The following is a 25,765-nucleotide window of genomic DNA, read 5'->3' on the forward strand; positions in this document are numbered from 1 at the left end:
ATGGAAAAAAGAACACATTGACACCGGTGTGTCAGACCCACCATACTTGCTCCGGACACTGCGAGAGGGCTGTACAAGCAATGATCACACGCACGGCACAGCGGACACACCAGGAACCGCGGTGTTGGCCGTCGAATGGCGCTAGCTGCGCAGCATTTGTGCACCGCCGCCGTCAGTGTCAGACAGTTTGCCGTGGCATACGGAGCTCCATCGCAGTCTTTAACACTGGTAGCACGCCGCGACAGCGTGGACGTGAACCGTATGTGCAGTTGACGGACTTTGAGCGAGGGCGTATAGTGGGCATGTGGGAGGCCGGGTGGACGTACCGCCGAATTGCTCAACACGTGGGGCGTGAGGTCTCCACAGTACATCGATGTTGTCGCCAGTGGTCGGCGGAAGGTGCACGTGCCCGTCGACCTGGGACCGGACCGCAGCGACGCACGGATGCACGCCAAGACCGTAGGATCCTACGCAGTGCCGTAGGGGACCGCACCGCCACTTCCCAGCAAATTAGGGACACTGTTGCTCCTGGGGTATCGGCGAGGACCATTCGCAACCGTCTCCATGAAGCTGGGCTACGGTCCCGCACACCGTTAGGCCGTCTTCCGCTCACGCCCCAACATCGTGCAGCCCGCCTCCAGTGGTGTCGCGACAGGCGTGAGTGGAGGGACGAATGGAGACGTGTCGTCTTCAGCGATGAGAGACGCTTCTGCCTTGGTGCCAATGATGGTCGTATGCGTGTTTGGCGCCGTGCAGGTGAGCGCCACAATCAGGACTGCATACGACCGAGGCACACAGGGCCAACACCCGGCATCATGGTGTGGGGAGCAATCTCCTACACTGGCCGTACACCACTGGTGATCGTCGAGGGGACACTGAATAGTGCACGGTACATCCAAACCGTCATCGAACCCATCGTTCTACCATTCCTAGACCGGCAAGGGAACTTGCTGTTCCAACAGGACAATGCACGTCCGCATGTATCCCGTGCCACCCAACGTGCTCTAGAAGGTGTAAGTCAACTACCCTGGCCAGCAAGATCTCCGGATCTGTCCCCCATTGAGCATGTTTGGGACTGGATGAAGCGTCGTCTCACGCGGTCTGCACGTCCAGCACGAACGCTGGTCCAACTGAGGCGCCAGGTGGAAATTGCATGGCAAGCCGTTCCACAGGACTACATCCAGCATCTCTACGATCGTCTCCATGGGAGAATAGCAGCCTGCATTGCTGCGAAAGGTGGATATACACTGTACTAGTGCCGACATTGTGCATGCTCTGTTGCCTGTGTCTATGTGCCTGTGGTTCTGTCAGTGTGATCATGTGATGTATCTGACCCCAGGAATGTGCCAATAAAGTTTCCCCTTCCTGGGACAATGAATTCACGGTGTTCTTATTTCAATTTCCAGGAGTGTATATTCTAAAATTTTGAAACTCAATTGTGGCTTTCAGCCATTTGTATTGTTCCTTGCATATGTTTGTTCTATCTACCTTGCTTTGAGGCTTTCCATCTAGCTGTGATAGATGTTGTTTAAAAATTATTTTATTGCTATTTTAATTGGATTTTTTCTTGTTGATTTTTTTAAGATTTCTTGTTTGGAGGCCTTCAACCGTGAAAGAGTTGGTAAATGTTCGGCTATGTGCCTCTTTGGTTGTAAATGCGTCATTAAATTACAGTAAATTACAGTTAGAAGGTGAAACTGAGCCCCAACCTTAATTGGCCCTTTCCACAATCCTAATTACCTGTTCTGCCCAGCGGGTTTAGTTGGAGTTTCAACTTTGTCCGTGTAAAGGGATTTCGACCTTTTACATACTGCAATGTATTCACAATCAACATACCATAATTTTATCACCCAGACAGTTTTTTTTTAAGAACTTTCATGTCGTATCATATGAGGCTTACAAACTGAAGCGCCATAGAAACTGGTATATGCATGCATATTCAAATACAGAGATACGTAACAGGCAGAATACGGAACTGCCATCGGAAACGCCTATATAAGACAACAAGTGTCTGGCGCAGTTGTTAGATCGGTTAATGCTGTTACAATGGCAGGTTATCAAGATTTAAGTGACTTTGAGCGTGGTGTTATAGTCGGCGCACGAGCGATGCGACACCCTCTCCGAGGTAGCGATTAAGTGGGGATTTCCCCGTACGAGCATTTCACAAGTGTACCGTGAATATCTGGAATCCAGTAAAACATCAAATCTGCAACATCGCTGCTGACGGAAAAAGATCCTGCAAGAACGGGACCTAAGACGACTGAAGAGAATCGTTCAGCGTAACAGATGTGCAACCCGTCCGCATACTGCAGCAGATTTCAATGCTGGGCCATCAACAAGTGTCAACGTGCGAACGACTCAACGAAACATCATCCATATGGGCTTTCAGAGCCGAAAGCTCACTCGCGTGCTCTTGATGACTGCGCGATACAAAGCTTTATGCCTCGCCTAGGCCCGTTAACACCGACATTGGACTGTTGATGACTGGAAACATGTTGGCTGGTGAACGAGTCTCGTTTCAAAGAGTATCGAGCGGAAGGACGTGTACGGGAATGGAGACAACCTCATGAATCCATGGACCCCGCATGTCAGCAGGAGACTATTCAGGATGGTGGAGGCTCTGCAATGGTGCGGAGCGTGTGCAGTTGGAGTAATATGGGACCCCTGATACGTCTAGATGCGACTGTGACAGGAGTCACGTACGTAAGCATCCTGTCTGATCACCTGCATCCATTCATGTCGATTGTGCAGTCAGAGGGACTTGGGCAATTCCAGCAGGACAATGCAACACCCCACAAGTCCAGAATTGCTACAGAGTGGCTCCAGGAACACTCTGCTGAGTTTAAACACTTCCGCTGGCTACCGAACTCCCCAGACATGAACATTACTGAGCATATCTAGGATGTCTTGCAATGTGTTGCTCAGAAGTAATCTCCACCCTCTCGTAGTCTTACGGATTTATGGACAGCCCTGCAGGATTCATGGTGTCAAGTCCTTCCAGCATTACTTCAGACATTAGTCGAGTCCATGCTACGTCGTGTTGCGGCACTTCTGCGTGTTCGCGGGGTCCCTACACGATATTAGGCAGGTGTACCGGTTTCTTTGGCTTTTCAGTGTAGTTTAAATGAGCGGAATAGTCCCGCTGTGCTCTATGTTTCTTATGGGAGAATATTTTGGTGAACTTGTCACCTCAAAAAACCTATGGCCGCCTCGCTTGCCGGACTTTATCCCACCAGAGTTTTATTTTGGGAGCAGCAAAATCTGTAGTATATGCAATCACCCACGCACTCTGTCAATTGAAAACCGAAGTAACTGCGACCAATGGGAGAAGATATTACAGTAAGATCTGCTGAAAGTATTTTCCAGTGGAAATAAGCGGGTTCAGACTTGTGCCGCCGGCCGTGAACGTCATTTCCAACACGTGTTGTAACGGCACAGCAACTTTTCGAACACCCTGTAGGAGGACAGAGCCTGCGCCGGTATGCGAACCGCGGCCACTCTGCCGTCAGGCAGGGCGGGGCAGGTACTGCGGTAGGCGCGTTTCTTGTGCGTCGACCGCGGTCGCTGCGGTCAGCTCACTGGGCCGCACTCTGCCGGCATACCTGCACTTACACCGTAGACGAGGAACGTAGATACGGCTTGCGAGAATGCAAGCGGAAAACGTGTCCGCCTCAGTAGCTGCGCGGTCAGCGAAGGGGACCTGTTTCGATTCGCGGCCGGGTCGGAAATTTTTCTCCGCACTGTGTCTGGGTGTTGTGTTGTCCTTATGTTCGTATCGTCATAGTTGACATTCCACTATTAAGATGGCTGGATGGGCACGTTCCGAAAGCCAATAAAGCGACTTTTTTAAAGAAGGAGAAGGAGAAGGAGAAGAAGAAGATGTCTTCGACAACCGCCGCTATTTAGACAGATGTGCCCCCTGTTATTTCCAACGCACAAATTCAACGAGAGAGCGAGGAGCAGGGAAATTTAAAACCTCGGAACGCAGAGCATATGCAGAAAGACAACACACACATACACCGTAAACATTAGCGCCATTTGACACTGTTGCATGACGATTTCGTGGCGTTCTACAATTTTTATCAACCATGCTGTCCTCCTCTGCTAAATTCTCTACTCCTTGACGTCCAAGGTAGGTCAGTCAACGAACTTCTTTTTTAGTGAAGTTATGCCCTAAACGTCTGTTCTTACGTTTCTGTCCAGTACCTCTTCACTGGTTATCCAGTCTGGTCATGTCCCCGTAACACCAAATTCAGGCCGGCCGGAGTGGCCGTGCGGTTCTGGGCGCTACAGTCTGGACCCGAGCGACCGCTACGGTCGCAGGTTCGAATCCTGCCTCGGGCATGGCTGTGTGTGATGTCCTTAGGTTAGTTAGGTTTAATTAGTTCTAAGTTCTAGGCGACTGATGACCTCAGAAGTTAAGTCGCATAGTGCTCAGAGCCATTTGAACCATTTTTGAACCAAATTCAGACTTCGTCTGTACTGTTCTTTCTGTACCATTTACCGTTCCACATTATGCCACACTGTAGAGAAGTGTCTAGAAACGGCTTCCTAACACTTAAATTTACGTTCGATGTTAATATACTTCTCTTTTCAAGGAAAAAAATTTCTTGTTAATGTCAGTCTGCATGTTATATCCTATTCATTTCTAGCGTCATCAGTTATTTTGAGGCCCAAACAGCAAAACTTCTCTTGTACCTCTAGATAATTAATAGCGATCTGGGCAATGATTCAGAATTGCTAATACACGCTAAAAAAAACCGGAGTGTCGCAACACGAAGAAATTATCCGAAAGCGACGGAATTCGGTAGATGCGATGAAGTGATGTGAGGAACAAATGATCGCAATTGCAGAGAAATAGGATGAATTATTCAATTTGTTCAAATGGCTTAAAGTACTACCGGACTTAACATCTGAGGTCATGAGTCCCCTATACTTAGAACTACTTAAACCTAACTAACCTAAGGACATCACACATATCCATGCCCGAGGCAGCATTTGAACCTGCGACCATAGCAGCAACGCGGTTCTGGAGTGAAGCGCCTAGAACCGCTCGGCCACAGCTGCCGGCTGAATTATTAAATGGAAAGAGCTTCACAAATTGAGCAAGTCGTAAGACGGTGGTCCACAGGCGGGCGTTATGCAATCAGTTATTTGGCTTGGCACTGATTGATATAGTTGTTGGATGACTTGCAGGATATTGTGCCAAATTCTCTGAAATGGCTTGTTAGATCGTCAAAATCTCGAGATGATTGGAGGGCCACGCTCATAATGCTCCAAACGTTCTCAATTGGAGAGACAGATCCAGCGAGATTGCTGGCCTTGGTAGAGTTCGGCAACCACGGAGACAACAGCAGAAGCTCTCGCCGTTTGCGGGCGAACATTGTCTTGCTGAAATGTAAGTCCAGGATGAAAAAAATGGTTCAAATGGCTCTGAGCACTATGGGACTCAACATCTTAGGTCATAAGTCCCCTAGAACTTAGAACTACTTAAACCTAACTAACCTAAGGACATCACACACACCCATGCCCGAGGCAGGATTCGAACCTGCGACCGTAGCAGTCTCGCGGTTCCGGACTGCAGCGCCAGAACCGCTTGAGTCCAGGATGACTTACAATGAAGGGCAACAAGACGAGGCGTAGGATATCGTGTCATTTCGTTTCATAGCAGGACCCATTTTGGATGTTATCCGCGGCACCCTTACAGCATAGCGGTACGTCGACGATAATCTACTCCTCGTTTTGTTACCCTTCATTATAAGTGATCCTGGAATTACATTTCAGCAAGACAATGTTCGCCCGAGCAGGGCGAGAGTTTCCACTGCTTGTCTTCGTGCTTGCCAGACCGTACCTTGAAGTCAGCACGGTCACCCGATCTCCCCCAATTGAGGACCTTCGGAGCATTATGGGCAGGGCCAGCCAACCAGCTCGGGATTTTGACAAGCTAAGGCTCCAATTGGACAGAATTCGGCACAATGTCCCTCAGGAGGACATCCAATAACTATCAATAAATGGCAAGTAGGATAACTCTTTGGATAAGGGTCAGAGATAAACGCATTATTGACTTACTCTGTGGAACCGTTTCTCTTGAATAAATCAACTACTGTTTCTGAAATGGTAATCACTTGTTTGTCTGTACAACTACATCACATCTACTGATTTCCGTCCTAATCCGGGTAAGTTTTTTTTTGTCTTAGAATGTATTTCTAGAAAAAACTTCCTAACATTTAAATTTATATTCAGTTTTCATATACTTCTCTTCTGAAGAAAACTTCACTAGTTCATGCCAGTCTTCATCTTATATCGCATTTAGTTCTAGCGTCGTGAGTTGTTTTGCGGCCAAAGCAGCAAAGTTGTCTACTATCTTTAGGTAATTTCTATCAAACTCAGCAGTGTTTCGCAGTTGCTAAATATGTGTTATAATCTAATCGGAAATATGTCGTAATCTACTTCTCCACCCCCTCCCCCCTTTTCTGTCCATCTTCTACTCGCCGCACTGAGTGGCCGTGCGGTTTGAGGCGCCATGTCACGGATTGCGCAGCCCCTTCCGCCGGAGGTTCGAGTCCTCCCTCGGGCATGGGAAGAGTGCGCGTGCGCGTGTTTTCTTAGCATAAGTTAGTTTAAGTTAGATGACCTCAGCAATTTGGTTCCTTAGGAATTCGCGCGCGCGCGCACACACTCACACACACACACACTTCTCCTTACCTTCTGTGTTTCTATTTCCTGCTCTCCTCAGTTCCCTCGTTCTCACCTTCAGTCTTTTTTATTATCATTGCGAACAGTACCTTGACTGGCAACTGAAGTCACTTAGAAATGAGTGGGTAAAACGGCTGGGACCATTGGTAAACCGGCTAAGGCCTAACCCTCTCCAGCTGCCGTATCTGTCAGGATAGTAGCTTCAGTGACTGTATTTCGCATAGTTTTAATCAGCGAAGGGTAGGATTACAAAGTTTCGGACGATTCAGATTCCGTAAGAGTATTTTAATCATAAGCGAATAAGCGATAAATACAACTTACCTGTTTTCTGTTAAAACCGACAATGATGAATAACCTAAACCGCACATTGTCTCAGTACAGCACAGTAAAGCATTTTCTTCCTCGCAGTCGCTTTTAACAGAAAACCTGTACACTATTGTTTGAAAAAATACACTGCCGATGTCTATCCGAGTGTTTATTAAATCACCGTGTAAAAGTCTGAAGTGAATCGGCCAAGAACAGACACCTGACGTACTACCCGGGGGCTAAGTAGGTATATGTCAGACTACAAATCTGAAGACTCCTAGTTCAATTCCTAGGATTTTCCTGTCACTTATCACCTCCACCCTTAGACAGTAGCCTCGTGGTCTTAGCCCCCTTGCCACGGTTCGCGCGGCTGCCCCCCCCCCCCCCACCCCCCACCCGTTAAAGGTTCGAGTCCTCCCTCGGGCATGGGTGTGTGTGTTGTCCTTAGCGTAGGTTAGTTTAAGTTAGATTAAGTAGTGTGCAAGCCCAGGGACCGATGACCGCAGCAGTTTGGTCCCATAGGAACTTACCACAAATTTCCAATTTCCTTGGATCATAGCTGATATAGAGCGCACACGACGTCATTACAGTGAAACCATTATCTCTAGCAGCTGGCTACTGGCGATGTCTATATGTATCCGTTTTCTATAATACTGGTTGGTTGGTTGTTTTGGGGAAGACCAGACAGCGAGGTCATCGGTCTCATCGGATTAGGGAAGGACAGGGAAGGAAGTCGGCCGTGCCCTTTGAAAGGAACCATCCCGGCATTTGCCTGGAGCGATTTAGGGAAATCACGGAAAACCTAAATCAGGATGGCCGGACGTGGGTCTATAATACTGTTCAATTTTTCATTGCAGTATTTTCAGAAAACATTTCAAATGGTTCAAATGGCTTAAAGTACTACCGGACTTAACATCTGAGGTCATGAGTCCCCTAGACTTAGAACTACTTAAACCTAACTCATCTAAGGACATCACACACATCCATGCCCGAGGCAGGATTCGAACCTGCGACGGTAACAGCAGCGCACTTCCGGACTGAAGCGCCTTGAACCGCTCGTCCACAGCTGCCGCCTCAGAAAACATTTCTTTAGTACTATTATGGCGAAATATTATGCTGCATTTGGCTGCACCGGAAGATACATGAAAGGGAGTAATATGTCGTTCCGCAGGTAAAATTGTTTTCAAAACAAAATAAGTTCGAACATATTTTTTCACATTTAGTGACGAATTAACGGACTCAAGCTAAGGAAAGATATCGTTCCCAAGCATGTGAGAATGACCTATTGGAGAGTGTGTCTAAATAATACGAATTTAATAATATACGTCACTATACAACGAGGTGGCGAAAGTATCTAATTACGATGGTGTTAGTCGCGTTTCCACATGCACGCTGGGAAGTTGGCAGTTGGCTCTTCACGTCATAAAACTTAAACACTGGCATCTTGTGACCACTACAGAAATAATGTAACCAGCTTGTACAATAACGATTCCCACTAGCTGACAAGGTGCAAAATGGGATGTCTTTATCATGGTCTTTGACTATCGTTTCACTTATGTTTCTGTCAGTTGCTGCTTACACACAGTATAGAGAAGTTTAAACCTGTGATTTGGTTGTATATTTCATTCCATAACCGTATCAAGTGAATAAGTCATGCTAATTGTCAGTAAATTAGGTCATTGCACAAGTGTTCTCGCTTTTACTGTTGATGAAATTGGTTTATATAACCGAAGATACATATTTTGATGGTGACTTGAGCTCTACTCATGTATAATGATTTTTGATGCGTAAGAGAACGAATCACGCAGCTCATAGACTAATTTAACTGTTTGCTCTGCTATTTGTCTGATTCTTGTATTGTGCTTTAATCTGTTGCAGATGTATCACTTGAAAATGGCCTAAGGCTGAAATCTAGATTGTGGAATAAAACCTGTTATACAGTCAAATGGCGATTACATCTTTCAAAACGTTTGTGGGTTCACACCAAAGTAAAATCATAAACAGTTATTGATTGCACCTTGTGCATGACTCTGCAGTCTCAGCCTTCATCTCTAGAATCAATTTGTTAACAAAAAAGGTACCAAGCTGCGCTGTAAGCTGAGACCACATTAAATGACAGGTCCCACTGCAACTGGGTGGGTGAGTCAGTTCCGCGGTCGGGGGAACGCAACGGCATACCCTCATCAAATCGGAACTTACCTAATAAAGTACTTCGGCAGTAAAGCCATACTTTGGGCTGAAGACAGCCTTACAAATCAACGTGCCAGGACGGAAATTCGAATCCTGTTCTCCCGGATGCGAGTTCGAGGGCTTAGCCGCTCGCCCGCCCTCTATGTTAGGATGACGGAGAGGCGACTAGAAATCAGTCAGGTACAAATGGCAGTAGCCGTTGCCCCAACCGGTTCTGCCGGTTGTTTCTTGCACAGAAATGCCCTTGGTCTAGTCGCCGGCTAACTGGATCTCAGCGACCACGCCTAGCTGTGCACATTCACGCAAGTATGCGCCCTTTGACTATCCACAGTTTTGTGCAGTAACTGGTAAGCTACCACTGCACTAGGAGGTCTGGGAATATATCAGAAGTACTTTTATTCCACAACGTCAGTTTGCCTTGCGGCTATGTCCTTCCAGAAGTTCCGGAAAATATTTTCAAAGGATTTTAAACATGTGTAGTGAAATGAGAGAGAACAATAACTACCCTCCCATCACACTACTGGCATAGTTTTCCAAAATATTTGTGAAGTATGTGTGTTCTACAAGAAAGTAACAATAAGTTCCTCGGTAAATAGTAACCTGGATTCCAGAATAATTACTCAATCGACGATGCCATTTATACGTTAATCATCAAAGTTACACGCATTTAATAACAAAACAGCACCGGTTGGAATTTCCTGTGATGTATCTAAGGAAACTGACTGGTTAATCACAATATTTTCCTAGGTGACTGAGGGTTTATGGAAATAATGGTATATGCAAGCAATAAACACTGAAAAGCCAACGAAACTGTTACATCTGCCTAAAATCGTGTAGGGCCCCGCGACCACGCAGAAGTTCCGCAACACGACGTGCCACGTGGGCTCTACTAATGTCTGAAGTAGTGCTGGAGGGAATTGACGCCATGAATCCCGCACGGCTGTCAATAAATCCGTAGGAGTACGAGGGGGTGGAGATCTCTTCTGAATAACACGTTGCAAGGCATTCCAGATATCCTCAATAATGTTCGTGTCTGGGATGTCTGGTGGCCAGCGGAAGAGTTTAAACTCCGGAGTTGTGGGGTGTCGCGTTGTCCTGCTGGAATTGCCCAAGTCCGTCGGCATACACAATGGACATGAATGTTCAGACAGGATGATTACGTACGTGTCACCTGTAAGAGTCATATCTAGATGTATCGGGGGTCCCATATCACTCCAATTGCACCCGTCCTACACCATTAAAGAGCCTCCACCAGCTTCAACAGTCCCCTGCTGACATGCAGGGTCTATCGATTCACGAGATTGTCTCCAAACGCGTACACGTTCTTCGGCTCGATACAATTTGAAACGAGATTCGTTCGACCAGGCAATATGTTTCCAGTCATCAACAGTCCAATGTCGGTGTCAACGGGCCCAGGCGAGGCGTAAAGCTTTGTGTCGTGCAGTCATGAAGGGTACACGAGTGGGCCTTCAGTTCCGGAAGTCCACATCGATGTTGTTTCGTTGAATTGTTCGTATGCTGACACCTGTTGTTGATGGCTCAGCACTGAAATCTGCAGAAATTTGCGGAAGGGTTGCATTTCTGTCTTGTTGAACGATTCTCTTCAGTCGTCGTTGGTCCCATTCTTGCAGGATCTTTTTCCGGCCGCAGCGATGTTGGAGATTTGATGTTTTACGGGATTCCTGATATTCACGGTACACTCGTGAAATGCTCGTACGGGGAAATCCCCACCTCATCGCTACTTCAGAGATGCTGTGTCCCATCGCTCGTGCGGCGACTATAACATCACTTACAAACTCACGTAACAGACACTTGTTGTCTTATATAGGCGGTGCCGACGGCAGCGCCGTATTCTGCCTGTTTTCATACCTATGTATTTGAATACTCATGCCTATACCAGTTTCTTTGGCACTTCAGTGTATTATATCACATCTTATCAAAATGATGCAGAAAGTTGTACTTAATAATTCAACCAATGTGAGAAGGGAAATTTCCTTCGACTGGGGAGAAATCATTTATGGGGTTCCACAAAGCTCAAACTTAGGTCCACTACTGTTTCACATATACGTAAACGGTTTTCCATCTGATATAGAACAGGTGGAATTAGTCATTTTGCTGATTACACTACTGTCATAAACAATCGAAACATATATAAAGTAATGGAAGAACTGGTAAATAATGTGCTTCAAAATATTATTATCTAGTTCTTTTCGAATCGTCCCACTCTCAGTTTCAAAAGTGCACAAACTATTCAGTTCTGCCCCATTTAGACGTACTACAGAATGTTGGAAACTCATCAGACACAACACGTTACCACGCCTAATACGGTGTATGAAACCGGTTGGCACTCAAAACAGCTTGGTTTCAATTGTCTCGGAACAGATAAATACAGGTTCTGTATGGTTCTCAAGGAAAGCGTATACCATTCTTCCTGCAAAATAGCGGCAAATTCGGGTAACGATGATGGAAGTGGATAGCGATCACGTGCACCCTTCTCTCCAAAGTAGACCACAAAGGCTCAGTAACATAGATATGGTGATTGTGGTGAGCAGGGGGACTCGCGACATTTCATCCCCTTGCACACAAAACCAGTCCTCAACTTTTCAAGCTATGTGAACATGGGCCCTGTCGTCTTAGAACACGGCATCACCACTGGGGAACAAACACTCTACTATGGGATGGACCTGATTAGTCATGGTCGCATAATCCTTGGCAGAGTAACCATGCAGAGTAAACCATGCAGAGTAACCATGCAGCCAATGAAAAACTACGGTATGGTTGCCAAAATCATCACTGACCTTCGCCATGTTTCAGCTTTGGGACGACTGCCAGAAGATGCCGTGTTTGACAAGATTCATCCGACCAAATGACCGCCTTCCTTTGCTCCACAGTCCAAGTTTCATGGCTTCGGCACCACATTTCGCTATTACATGCATTTGCATCACTGAGAGGTTGTTTTTTGATAGCCCTGCAATTCGCTGCTAGTGAAGCTCCCCCCTCGTGTTGTTTTGGTGCTCACAGGGTTCGTGAGTGCGACATTCAGTTCTTCAATGACTTTGCAGATGTCGTTCTCTTATTTTTCGTCGCAATTCTCTTCAGTAACCGTATCTCACGAGAACTCAACAGATTTTCGTCCGCGCTGTGACAAAGTATATGACGTCTTCTCAATTTACCTGTATGCGATATCAGTGCTCGATATGGTGTCTCTTGACACTCCAAACACTTTGGCCACCTTGGGTGCAGAAGCAATACGTGAACCCACAATTTTCCCAGGTTCGATGATGATGATGATGATGATGATGATTTTAGGTGAGGGGCGCTCGACATCTCGGTCATCAGAGGCCTGAGGAAAAGTCAGCACGCTAATCTCATGGGTGGGGACGAATGGTTGTCACCACATGCGGAGCAGTTTATGATGTATTAAAGTGTGCCTCGCTTCCCCGCCGATTTAGGGATGGGACTTGACAGTTCACAAAATTTCACCACCTTTGTAACACTTGAATCAGTATCTGCGAGGGTGGTGGGCTGATCTCCATCGAGACTGAAGACGGCCGTATTATCAGTATACAGGGCACACGTTGCCAAAATATACTGAACTGAAAGTGGCACGCCATAAATTTCACAGAGTGGTGGATCGTCCCGCCGGAGGAGGAAGCGATGTGTTAAGGGGCTCCGGAACACCCTATACTTGCAATGTTAAAATAACGCTTATAAATTACATCTTTCTTCACAAAGTATTTGAGGTAGGAAGTTGAACTTTTTACAGATTATTTATTGGAATATGGGCTACAACTTAACACAGGGATTTTACAAAATTTTAGTTCAGTTATTAAAGATGATTTTTTTTCAACTGTGATGAAAATTCACAACATTTTTTTGCAATTTTTTATTTATATATTCAAAAATATACAGTTTTTTGGAAAAAGGCTGTGTTCAATTATGCAGAAGGTACTGTGTAACATTTACTGAAAGTTTGAAACTAATATGTTTGGAAGATCCTTAGAAAACATGTAATTAGTATGAGAAAATAAAAGTTTTGGGAATCGAGCGACAAAGATTGGATTAACTTTTTAGTGCATTCCAGGTCCATAGGATGGATTATCTTCATCCTCTGCAAACTCCTCCTCCAGCTTCCTCTTGTTCCTCCTCCTGTTTACTCTTGCTTGTATTTCTAGACTCTTTACAGCCCTGTCTGCAGCCCGAAGGCGTTCCTTGTCTAAAGCAAGCATCGCTCGTACCATGTTAGAACCTATCTTCATTCCAATATTTCTAAATACCTTGCACCTTACAATGTTGAAAGTCGCAACAGCATCATATACACCAAAGTGAAGTGTTTCTATTCCAACAAATACAGTCTTGGGGATTCTCGACCATATAACACTATTTACACTTTCATTGGAGTTTTGAGTTTTTCCGTGAATACAGTTTTTCAACAGTTCAGGTGCTGCTAAGTCTCTGAAAATAGGTTTTATCACCTCCATTATTGCATGAGGCAGACTATGCTTATGAGTGAACACTTCACCAGTTAGCAATCCTTTGTTATAGTGCCACAGTGGGTCACGCCCATGTAGAACACATTTAAAAAAAAATTTAAAAATAGTTGTAGTCTTCGGAATTGAATAAATTATATATCTATTAAAAGGTAATAGTCTGCAGATTCAGAAAACGCAAAAAAGTAAAAATTGAACTTTTCATGATTTTGAACCTTTCCGGAGCCCCTTAAAGGGCTATGTGCGACGCGCAGTCTGGCTAGCAGAACCTGCTTCCAGCGGTGAGGCTGACATCAACTCCGCCATGCCTTTGTGGTCGATTTGAGCCAGCGCAGTTCGTTTTCTGTCACCTGCAACCATTCAGTCTCCCACTGGCGCATGATGCACCTGTCAGAAAATGAGATGATACTCAGGTTCAGAGGCACATAACTTCGGCATACTGCGCTCACAACTACACAGAATACTGTCCCGACCGCGACTGACACTTGCAACGTATTGAGCACATAACCCAGGTGCCATTCGTTACCAAATACGACAGTGCAGTCTGCAGGGGTGGCTGTTATCTGCGTGCAACGATAACACGTAATGAGGAAATATGAACTACGATGTAAAATTGGAGATTTTTAGTTTCGTGCGTTGATGAGAATTGAAACTGGAAGTACATATTTTGTAAGTCCTAAAACAGCTTAGTTCGTTCACATTTGCACTTCGCATCATTCCAGATTTTAGGGAAATATAAATAAGCAAACTGACAACTTCTGCGTATTTGAGCCGTGTGCGGCTCGCATTGGTGCTGAGGGTGGATTGTCATCGTGTAATAGGGATAGTGGCGTCTCGTTTTCGTCTTCTGTGTACTGGCGCCACTACGTTTGCTAGCGTTGTCTGTACACGAATGGCAACAGCAGCATTTATCGACATCTAGTACCCGTACTATCTTTGGAAGGACGTGAAGTGTTTTCCGGGTCGGAGTGTGTCCGGAGTTCGGTTGGGACAGAGCAGCAGAAAGGTCCGGCAGCGCGTGGACATGCCGGGACAGCTGGCGGCACGCAAGCACTGCTGGATCGAGGGGCTGCGGTTGTGAGGTCCACAACCTCGTCCATCGGACCCAGCATACTGAGCTGAGTGAACATTAATCAAGTAGTGAAACCTCCACTATTTTGTGATCATGTCATTTGTTCATGCACTGCTGCTCGCAGGGTTGCCGTGAGATGAACAGCAAGTGGAGCATGTCAGGTTGGTGGAATCTATTTGCCATATTCTACTTCCTGTTACTAGTTTTTAAATTTTGTGTTATTTGGTGAATTGCATCCAGCGTTATTTTACTGCCTAGTGGCCGCTAACGCCCCAGTTACCTGCCCTGGAGGTTAGCATATTTTTGCGGCAGTGTACTTTTCCTCGTCTTGCCATTGCTGTCCGGCATGACGTGTAGTTCAACAGCCTCCTCGATTGCTGTGTGGATTGTGGTCTCTTGTCTACTTTGGTTGTAGTGGTTCCTTCTGCCTTTTGATGTTTTAAACACTGGATTCTGAAGACGCAGTGCTGTCTGTCACTTCGCCCTCGCTCGAGTTATTCCATCGTTGTACTGGTTATCACACTTTAGGTAGATTTGGTATACACAAAGGTTACTGTGTTATATGTTAGATCCCACCCTCCTTTAATGGTTCAAATGGCTCTTAGCACTATGGGACTTGACTGCTGTGGTCATCAGTCCCCTAGAACTTAGAACTACTTAAACCTAACTAACCTAAGGACAGCACACACATCCATGCCCGAGGCAGGATTCGAACCTGCGACCGTAGCGGTCACGTGGTTCCAGACTGTAGCGCCTAGAACCGCACGGCCACTCTGGCCGGCTCTCCTTTAATGTGATGAACTTATGACATCATAAAGACGTGCATTTGTTTGTCGAATTTCACCTCACGTTTGCTGCACTACATCAGAAACTGAAAAGAGAAATAAAATTTCGATTACTCATAAACTATCCGTGACAGAAAAAAACCAAAAAGACTTTTCAATTCAGCACTCAAAATACAACTAGGATCACAATATTTTTTTATCAGAAATAGAAAAAAAGTTTTTTTTGTAGAACAGTGTAACCAACACAACGGTGGAATAACCCAGGCAGGGTGGAACCGGCGGACAGCACTAAGTCTTCAGAATCCGGTGTTTAGAATATCCAGAAGCAGATGAACCTACTACGACCGAAGTAGTCCAAAGGAAACAAATATCCTAACCACAATCAAGGAGGCTGTCGAATTACACGCCTTACCGGACAGCAGCGGCAAGGCGAGGAAAGGTACACTGCCGCGAAAATACACAAACCTCCAAGACAGGTAACTGGGGCGTTAGCGGCCACTAGGCAGAAAAATACCGCTGGTTGAACTTCATCAATAAACACAAGGAATTCAATGATTAAAAATAAAAGTTGGAGGACGGTTAATTAATTTCACCAACTCCAAACACTCCACTCGTTGCTTTTCGTCTCAGCAACCCTGCGAGCAGCAACAGCAAACGGCGTGATCTCAAAATAGTGGACGTTTCACTACTGGGTTAATGTTCACTGAACTGAAACGTCCTGGGTCCGGTGGAGAACGAGGTTGTGGCCCTCAACTACAGCCCCTGGATCCGGCATGTCCTCGCACTGCTGGACCTCACTGCTGCTTTGTCCCAAACGAATTGCTCGACACACTCTGACCCGGGAAACACTTGACGCCCTTGCAAAGATAGTACTAGGGTACTATATATATCGATAACCGCTGCTGCCGCCACTCACGGACAGACAGTGCTAGCAAACGTAGTGGCGCCAGTAAACGTGAGAAGAGAACGAGGCGCTACTATCGCTGTTACACAACGCCAACCTGCCAACGGCACCAACAAAGGCTGCATCACGGCTCAATCATATTATAAATCCGTAATGTAAATTTAAGGTGACTCGTTCCAGATCATTACAATTAATAGTACAAATGATCCATGAAACATGAAACTGCATCACTTGTTATGCCGAATCTCAGTTAATGCCTTGGTTACGCATAGGTTTTATTGATACTGGCAATGAACCTTATTTAACAAGTTCTTAATTTTGATCTGACGATGACAGTAGCGGAAACGACGCAATAATTATAAAAATGTTCGAGCTAGGCGGTTTTAGTCACAAATAAACCTTCCTCCCAGAACCTTCACACACCAATATATCCGTACTAATGCTGCATGAAGAACCAGGTTGTAATCTACACCCTCCTTCCTAGTTGCAGTTATTGTCCACAATAAGCAAAGTTTTTTCTGAAAATTTTAGAGAAGTTTGATTACAATAAACGTTTTAGTTTAAATATCTTTTCTCGCAGAGTTGGCTCCAGTTCATCTTGTATAGGGGTCTGATTCTTTAAGCGGAATTTCTCAGATTTTGGGTCCTCATGGTCACGCTTGTCTTCAATATACAAGTGCCGGAAGTTTCATTGTTGTAGGCCTGTTAATTATTGTTCACTTCTCTATTGAGTAGAACTCTGCGACTTTCGAGATGGCAGAATTACAGAGGCAACGCGTCTGCATTACATTCTGCGTGAAACTCAAGGAACCCTTTTCAGAGACACACCAAATGATGCAGGAAGCCTTCGATGATGAGTGCTTAAGCCGTACTCGGTGTTACCAATGGTTCACGCGGTTTAAAAATGGCCCAACGGAAGTTAAAGGTGACCATCGTTCAAGGACGCCCTTCGACGTCTATCGACGACGCCCATGTCAGAAACGCCAACGAAATTGTGCGTGCCGCTCGAAGACTGACTCTCCGAGAGATTGCAGAAGACTGTAACATTTCGGTCGGATCATGTCATGAAATACTGACACAGCATCTTGGAATGCATCTTGTTGCCACCAAGTTCGTCCCGCGGAATATGAGTCAAGGTCAGAAATATCGTCGCCTCGCAATCAGTGAAGAGCTTTTGGACCGCGCAAATTAAAACGATATGTTCGTTAAGGAAATCATAGCGGGTGATGAGACGTAGGTCTGCTATGCTGAGACCAAAGTTCAATCTTCACAAGGGCTCGGGAAAGGTTCTCCAAGACCAAAAAAAAGCTCGTCAGGCCAGGGTAATGTCAAAGCCATGCTGATAATTTTCTTGGACTTTGAAGAATTAGTTCATCATGAATTCGTTCCACAGAGCCAAACTGTTAATCGATGGTACTAGCGTGACACGTTGCGACGCCTGCGAGAAAAAGGGAGAAGAAAACGGCCTGAAATGTGGCGAGACAATTCACGGGTCTTGCATCACGATAATGCACCCGCACATTCATCCCAGTTGGTGAATGACTATTGCACAAAAAACATCACTGCGCTGCCTCATCCTCGTACACTCTAAACTTGGTTCTGAGGACATTGTTTTTTATTTCCAAAGTTAAAAACCCCATTGTAAGGATCAAGATTTGCAACAATGAACGAGATAAAAAAAATTGCAAGACTGCTTCCGGAAGTGGAAATGGCATCGGGAGCGGAGTAACAATTGTGGAGGATGGTATGTCGAAGGAGACCATGCACAATAAGTAAAAGGTAAGCGTAGAAAAATTTTGTGGGCAAAGTTCCCGAATGTTTCGAACAGATCTCGTACTTAAAATCTTCTACAGGTAAATTTAAGTTCAAACATTTCGTTACTAAGAAAGCAATAGTGTTCCAAAACTGTGTAGCTGATATGGAAATAATCTTTCCGTCGTTACATCTTGAACTAACGAGAGGGACGCTGGAGAACTTTCTATTTTTCAGAGCGAATGAAACGGGTTACAGTACGAGGTGCATTCAAGTTCTAGACCTCCGATTTTTTTTCTCCGGACTGGAAAGAGATAGAAACATGTGCATTGTTTTAAAATGAGGCCGCGTTCATTGTGAATACGTCCCAGAGATGACAGCACCGTATGGCAGATGGAATTTCACCGCCAGCGGAGAGAATGAGAACTGTTTTAAATACTTAAAATGGCGACGTTTTCCTTACTTGAACAGCGTGCAATCATTCGTTTTCTGAATTTGCGTGGTGTGAAACCAATTGAAATTCATCGACAGTTGAAGGAGACATGTGGTGATGGAGTTACGGATGTGTCGAAAGTGCGTTCGTGGGTGCGACAGTTTAATGAAGGCAGAACATCGTGTGACAACAAACCGCAACAACCTCAGGCTCACACAAGCTGGTCTGACGACATGATCGAGAAAGTGGAGAGAAACTTCCTGGCAGATTAAAACTGTGTGCCCGACCGAGACTCGAACTCGGGACCTTTGCCTTTCGTGGGCAAATGCTCTACCAACTGAGCTACCGAAGCACGACCCACGGCCGGTACTCACAGCTTTACTTCTGCCAGTATCTCGTCTCCTACCTTCCAAACTTTTCAGAAGCTCTCCTGCGAACCTTGCAGAACTAGCACTCCTGAAAGAAAGGATATAGCGGAGACATGGCTTAGCCACAGCCTGGGGGATGGTAGACATTTGCCAGCGAAAGGCAAAGGTCCCGAGTTCGAGTCTCGGTCGGGCAAACAGTTTTAATCTGCCAGGAAGTTTCATATCAGCGCACACTCCGCTGCAGAGTGAAAATCTCATTCTGGAAAGTGGAGAGAATTGCTTTGGGGGATCACCGAATGACTGTTGAACAGATCGCCTCCAGAGTTGGCATTTCTGTGGGTTCTGTGCACACAATCCTGCATGACGACCTGAAAATGCGAAAAGTGTCATCCAGGTGGGTGCCACGAATGCTGACGGACGACCACACGGCTGCCCGTGTGGCATGTTGCCAAGCAATCTTGACGCGCAACGACAGCATGAATAGGACTTTCTTTTCGTCGGTTGTGACAATGGATGAGACGTGGATGCCATTTTTCAATCCAGAAACAAAGCGCCAGTCAGCTCAATGGAAGCACACAGATTCACTGCCACCAAAAAAGTTTCGGGTAACCGCCAGTGCTGCAAAAATGATGGTGTCCATGTTCTGGGACAGCGAGGGCGTAATCCTTACCCATTGCGTTCCAAAGGGCACTACGGTAACAGGTGCATCCTACGAAAATGTTTTGAAGAACAAATTCCTTCCTGCACTGCAACAAAAACGTCCGGGAAGGGCTGCGCGTGTGCTGTTTCACCAAGACAGCGCACCCGCACATCGAGCTAACGTTACGCAACAGTTTCTTCGTGATAACAACTTTGAAGTGATTCCTCATGCTCCCTACTCACATGACCTGGCTCTTAGTGACTTTTGGCTTTTTGCAACAATGAAAGACACTCTCCGTGGCCGCACATTCACCAGCCGTGCTGCTATTGCCTCAGCGATTTTCCAGTGGTCAAAACAGACTCCTAAAGAAGCCTTCGCCGCTGCCATGGAATCATGGCGTCAGCGTTGTGAAAAATGTGTACGTCTGCAGGCCGATTGCGTCGAGAAGTAACGCCAGTTTCATCGATTTAGGGTGAGTAGTTAATTAGAAAAAAAAATCGGAGGCCTTAGAACTTGAATGCACCTCGTATTTCCTCTTTGTTGGGTCCCTCTGTTGGTTTGTGCTAGGCGCGGATTCTCAGGCATGGGTCCGTGTTTGTCCACGCGCTCGCCGCTACGTGCGTTGCATAAGGCGGATGGAAAATTGCCGTGGTGAGCTGAGTGTGGTGTGGGGAAAGCGAAGCGAAGCATCCGTGCTAACATCCCGCCGCCCGAGCCCCGCCGTTGTCTTAACGCAGTGAAAGTAGCGTTTCTGCGACTGTACCGACGCACAATGGCGTCAGCAAAGGGCCCTTAGGTGCCGCGGAACGCGCCGAGGCCGGCCGATCTTGGGGCTTTGCTCCGCTTACTGCAGTCTGTTTATAGTCACCTCTCTCTAGCCTTATTAACAACAGTGTAAGTATTATTAGCTGTTTAATGCCCGTACAGAATATTAATTAAAGCTCTGTGGTGAGAGATTCATCTTGAGGTCGGTCACTCTTGTGTTCGCGTTTGCTTACAAATAAATTTTAAGACGTTCCGTCTTAAGAAAACAGTGTTTGTCCTTTTTTTACCCAGATATGGTTCTCTGTAGTTTCAGAATTATTGGAATTTTTTTATTTGCCCTCGACTTAAAAAAATGAAAAACGGCTTTTTAAGGTCTTTAAAGACATAACTTGTTTTTCACGTAACGTCTTCACGAATTGAAACCATTTTTTATAGTTTGTTAATACACTACTGGTCATTAAAATTGCTACACCAAGAAGAAATGCAGATGATAAACGGGTATTCATTGGACAAATATACTATACTAGAACTGACATGTGATTACATGTTCATGCAATTTGGGTGCATAGATCCTGAGAAATCAGTACCCGGAACAACCACCTCTGGCCGTAATAATGGCCTTGATACGCCTGGGCATTGAGTCAAACAGAGCTTGGATGGCGTGTACAGGTACAGCTGCCCATGCAACTTCAACACGATACAATAGTTCAGCAAGAGTAGTGACTGGCGTATTGTGACGAGCCAGTTGCTCGGCCACCATTGGCCACACGACTTCAATTGGTGAGAGATCTGGAGAATGTACGGGCCAGGGCAGCAGTCGAGCATTTTCTGTATCCAGAAAGGTCCGTACAGGACCTGCAACATGCGGTCGTGCATTATCCTGCTGAAATGTAGGGTTTTGCAGGGATCGAATGAAGGGTAGAGCCACGGGTCGTAACACATCTGAAATGTAAAGTCCACTGTTCAAAGTGCCGCCAATGCGAACAAGAGGTGACCGAGACGTGTAACCAATGGCACGCCATACCATCACGCCGGATGATACGCCAGTATGGCAACGACGAATACACGCTTCCAATGTGCGTTCACCGCGATGTCGCCAAACACGGATGCGACCATCATGATTCTGTAAACAGCACCTGGATTCATCCGAAAAAATGACGTTTTGCCATTCATGCTCCCAGGTTCGTCGTTGAGTACACCATCGCATGAGCTCCTGTCTGTGATGCTGCGTCAAGGGTAACCGCAGCCATGGTCTCCGAGCTGATAGTCCATGCTGCTGCAAACGTCGTCGAACTGTTCGTGCAGATGGTTGTCGTCTTGCAAACGTCCCCATCTGTTGACTCAGGGATCGAGACGTGGCTGCACGATCTGTTACAGGCATGCGGATAAGATGCCTGTCATCTCGACTGCTAGTGATACGAGGCCATTGGGATCCAGCCCGGCGTTCCGTATTACCCTCCTGAACCTACCGATTCCATGTTCTGCTAACAGTCATTGGATCTCGACCAACGCGAGCAGCAATTTCGCCATACGATAATCCGCAATCGCGGTAGGCTACAATCCGACCTTTATCAAAGTCGGAAACGTGATGGTACGCATTTATCCTCCTTACACGAGGCATCACAACAACGCTTCACCAGGCAACGCCAGTCAACTGCTGTTTGTGTATGAGAAAACGGTTGGAAACTTTCCTCATGTCAGCACGTTGTAGGCGTTGCCACCGGCGCCAACCTTGTGTGAATGCTCTGAAAAGCTAATCATTTGCATATCACAGCATCTTCTTCCCGTCGGTTAAATTTCGCGTCTGTAGCACGTCATCTTCGTGGTGTAGCAATTTTAATGCCCAGTAGTGTATATGTTGTGGTTTCTGTCGCTGTTTGTTGTTTACAGTATATCTGTTATTCTTTTCCGTGCGGTTCTGGGCGCTGCAGTCTGGAACCGTGAGACCGCTACGGTCGCAGGTTCGAATCCTGCCTCGGGCATGGATGTGTGTGATGTCCTTAGGTTAGTTAGGTTTAACTAGTTCTAGGGGACTAATAACCTCAGAAGTTGAGTCCCATAGTGCTCAGAGCCATTTGAACCATTTTGTTATTCTTTTACAGTGTCAGTTGTAACAACATGTTCTTATTTACATTGAATTTTTTGCTCCGAATGTTCAATTGTTGATGTTTGGAGGTTTGCATTATTTTAGTCTCTTTTAAAATTAAGAGCATGTGTGTGTGATTCTTAACAAAAATTTATTAAATTTTTTTTTAAGGTGATGCGGTGAGGTGCAGAATTGTTTGTTATCAGAATAACTTCTCAATTTCTTGGATACAAATTTGTTATGTACAAAGCGAAACATTGTTTTTTGATTCACCTGACAAATATGAGACTTGAAATTTAGAACGTTCGATATTTCCACTCTTCATTTGTTAGTGTGAATAACACGAAGTTGGATCGTGGTTCGTTGAACTATAGATCCCTCATTCAGTTCCAAATCGCATGGAGGAAACGGTATTCCACTTTGACGCCTAGTGAAGCGGTGCTGTATTCAAAATAAAAATCCAGTTGAGGACAGATTTAGGTTATCGTAAACCACTACATCTTCTTTACATTTCGTGAGCTTACTCTTGACAATTCTACGTAGCGCCCCTACTTGATTCGCTGTTCTGAAATATTTTATAGTGCAGGCACCTGCTCATCGATCGATATCATTAGTAAAATAATTATTCGCAACTGTTTTATGATAACAAGATACATTAACCGTCTGACCACTGTAAATACACTAGTTTTGGTTAAAGTCACCTTCCTCGGACAGGTAGCAGAGTATCCGAACAAATTTGAAACTGAGCACTTCCTAGAAAACCAAATACAGTAAGAGAAGTGAAATCAGTGTTGTTTGTGGCTAGAGGAAATGTGGTAGGACAGCTGTTGCAATTGTGCATACAAATGAATAAAATGTAACAGCGAAAGGTCCTAAACTACTGCGAGAAACTCTTGTACGGAATTAAAGGAGGGTGTAACAAGAAAGCCTTGGAACTTAAATATGGAAACTAGCATTAATCTTTCAAAATTCTTTAGACCAGGAGAGGCATGTTGAAAATGGTACCTGCAGAATAGTGCACACCTGGGGTACATTGCTTGAAGAACTATCATCGTAATGCAAATTATTTGTCTGTCGAGTTGTCATTGACTGAATGCCTTAGTTACCTTTGAATTATTCGGTATTATTAATTACAAAGCCCTTGTTGTAGAATCCGTACAACGGCTTACACGAAGTGCGCGAACTCTCACCACAGATCGTTCTGACCACCCTTTCCTAGCCTAAGTGAATGCACAGAGTTGCCCACAAATATGAAACCACATGACCTAGTCTGCATAATCTACGAGAGGGGAGATATCCCATGTGACTTGGGGAGAACGTCATCTGTACAACCCCAAACATATCAAAGACAGATAAATAGAACTATCACACAATGAGCTAGACAGCTGACACATCCACCTTACTAAGAGAATAATATACAGAAGAGTGCAGTAGGAACACAGGGCTTGTTTGACGACGATCAGTTTGCCTCTGGGAAAAGGAAACCAGTTCTCACGTTGAGTATAATTGTTGTGGACTGACAAGACAGCCAGTCCACAGTGACGGGTAACCGAAATGCACGCGTACACACACGCCGGCTGGCGTGAGGTCTGGAACGGGATACGTAATGAATGCTATAAAGAAAAGTACGTAGCTGCGTTAATACTTAACTTTACTCCATTTGTATACAGCATTCTTGATTATACAAGTGAGACACTCTCCAGAAATGGTTAATGGCGCCTTGCTAGGTCGTAGCCATGGACTTAGCTGAAGGCTATTCTAACTGTCTCTCGGCAAATGAGAGAAAGGCTTCGTCAGTGTAGTCGCTAGCAAAGTCGTCGTACAACTGGGGGCAAGTGCTAGTACGTCTCTCTAGACCTGCCGTGTGGTGGCGCTCGGTCTGCAAATACTGACAGTGGCGACACGCGTGTCCGACATGTACTAATGGACCGCGGCCGATTTAAAGCTACCACCTAGCAAGTGTGGTGTCTGGCGGTGACACCACAATAATAATGCAGGTAAGACGCAAGAAAAATCAAGACACTGGTTATGTCGACCCAGAGAAAGCTAAAGGGAAAGATGGTTAACGTTCAGGGGTGGACAGAAATACGGCAACATCACAAACACAACATATTACCATGTCTAACACGGTGTACGAAACCAGTTGGCATTCAAAACAGCTTCTAGTCGTCTCTAAATGGATAAATATGTCTCGTGTGGTTTTCCTGGAAATCTTATCCCACTCTTCTCGCAAAGTAATGGCAAGTTCATGAAAAGATGACTGGACTGCGATCACGCCCACTTCTATCCATAGTAGACCACAAAGACTCAATAACACTGGGACCTGGTGACTGTGGGGGCCAGGGAACACGCGACAAATCCTCTCGCTCGCAAAACCAGTCCTAGACGATGCAAGCTGTGTGAACTGAGGCCCTGTCATCATAGAACACATTGTCACCAGTAGGGAGCAAACACCGTGTCACGGGATGGACCTGATCAGACAAAATCTCCACATAGTCCTTGGCAGTAGTGCCACCTTGCTGAATACTCATGGGACCCATGGAATACCACGGTATGGCTGCCCAAACCATCACCGATCCCCTGCCATGTTACACCCTTGGGACGACTGCCAAAAGTTGGCAACACTGTGAAACAAGCCTCATACGGCCAAATGACATTCTTCCATTGCTCCATAGTCCAAGTATCAGGCTGACACCACCACGTTCTCCTGTTACAGGCATTTGCTCCACTGATGTGTGGTTTTGGAATTACAGCTCACCCTCCAATTAACATATTATGGAGATACCTTCGTGTTGTTTTAGTGCTGAAAGGGTTAGCTAATGTGATATGCAGTTCTGCAGAGACTTTTTCAGCTGTCGTCTTCTTTTTCGTCACAAGGCACCTCAATGACCGTCTGTCACGATCTGTCAACACCACTTGCGTTCACGTTGTGTGTTTTTCTGCTCTGCCTGTAGGCAGTATAAATCTTCGATACGGAGTCTCTTGAAACACCAAGCTCTTCGGCTGCCTTGGTTACAGAACCACCGACCATACGAGCGCCAACAATTTGCCAATGTTCGAATTCACTTAGCTCCGACATCGTACACTCACATCTTCAAAGACCCCTGTTCTGCCTTCCACTGACGTTTGCAACGTATTAAGAACATTGCACAGGCGCCTTTTGTGGTACAATACAAAAGTGCAAACTTCAGGCTTGCCTTTGCAGTTATCTTCAAGCACGCATTTCTCCCTGTGTTTTCATATTTTTGTCCAGTCCCTTTGCAATATGCACAAGACAC

The 25,765-nt window shown here is 45.6% G+C and overlaps 2 protein-coding genes and 1 non-coding gene across 3 annotated transcripts in view; 1 reads left to right on the forward strand and 2 right to left on the reverse strand.

The window, feature by feature from the left end:
- Nucleotides 1–25,765, forward strand: part of LOC126162788 (uncharacterized) — a 640,449-nt gene that overhangs the window by 286,152 nt on the left and 328,532 nt on the right. The window lies entirely within an intron of this gene.
- Nucleotides 1–25,765, reverse strand: part of LOC126162787 (polypeptide N-acetylgalactosaminyltransferase 1-like) — a 353,756-nt gene that overhangs the window by 283,449 nt on the left and 44,542 nt on the right. The gene's annotated exons all lie outside the window — the stretch shown is intronic.
- Trnas-cga (transfer RNA serine (anticodon CGA)) lies at nt 18,907–18,981 on the reverse strand. The gene has a single exon. It is a non-coding gene; the product is annotated as a tRNA-Ser (tRNA).

The sequence above is a fragment of the Schistocerca cancellata genome, chromosome 2, assembly GCF_023864275.1.
Source record: "Schistocerca cancellata isolate TAMUIC-IGC-003103 chromosome 2, iqSchCanc2.1, whole genome shotgun sequence".
Classification (NCBI taxonomy): Eukaryota; Metazoa; Arthropoda; class Insecta; order Orthoptera; family Acrididae; genus Schistocerca; species Schistocerca cancellata.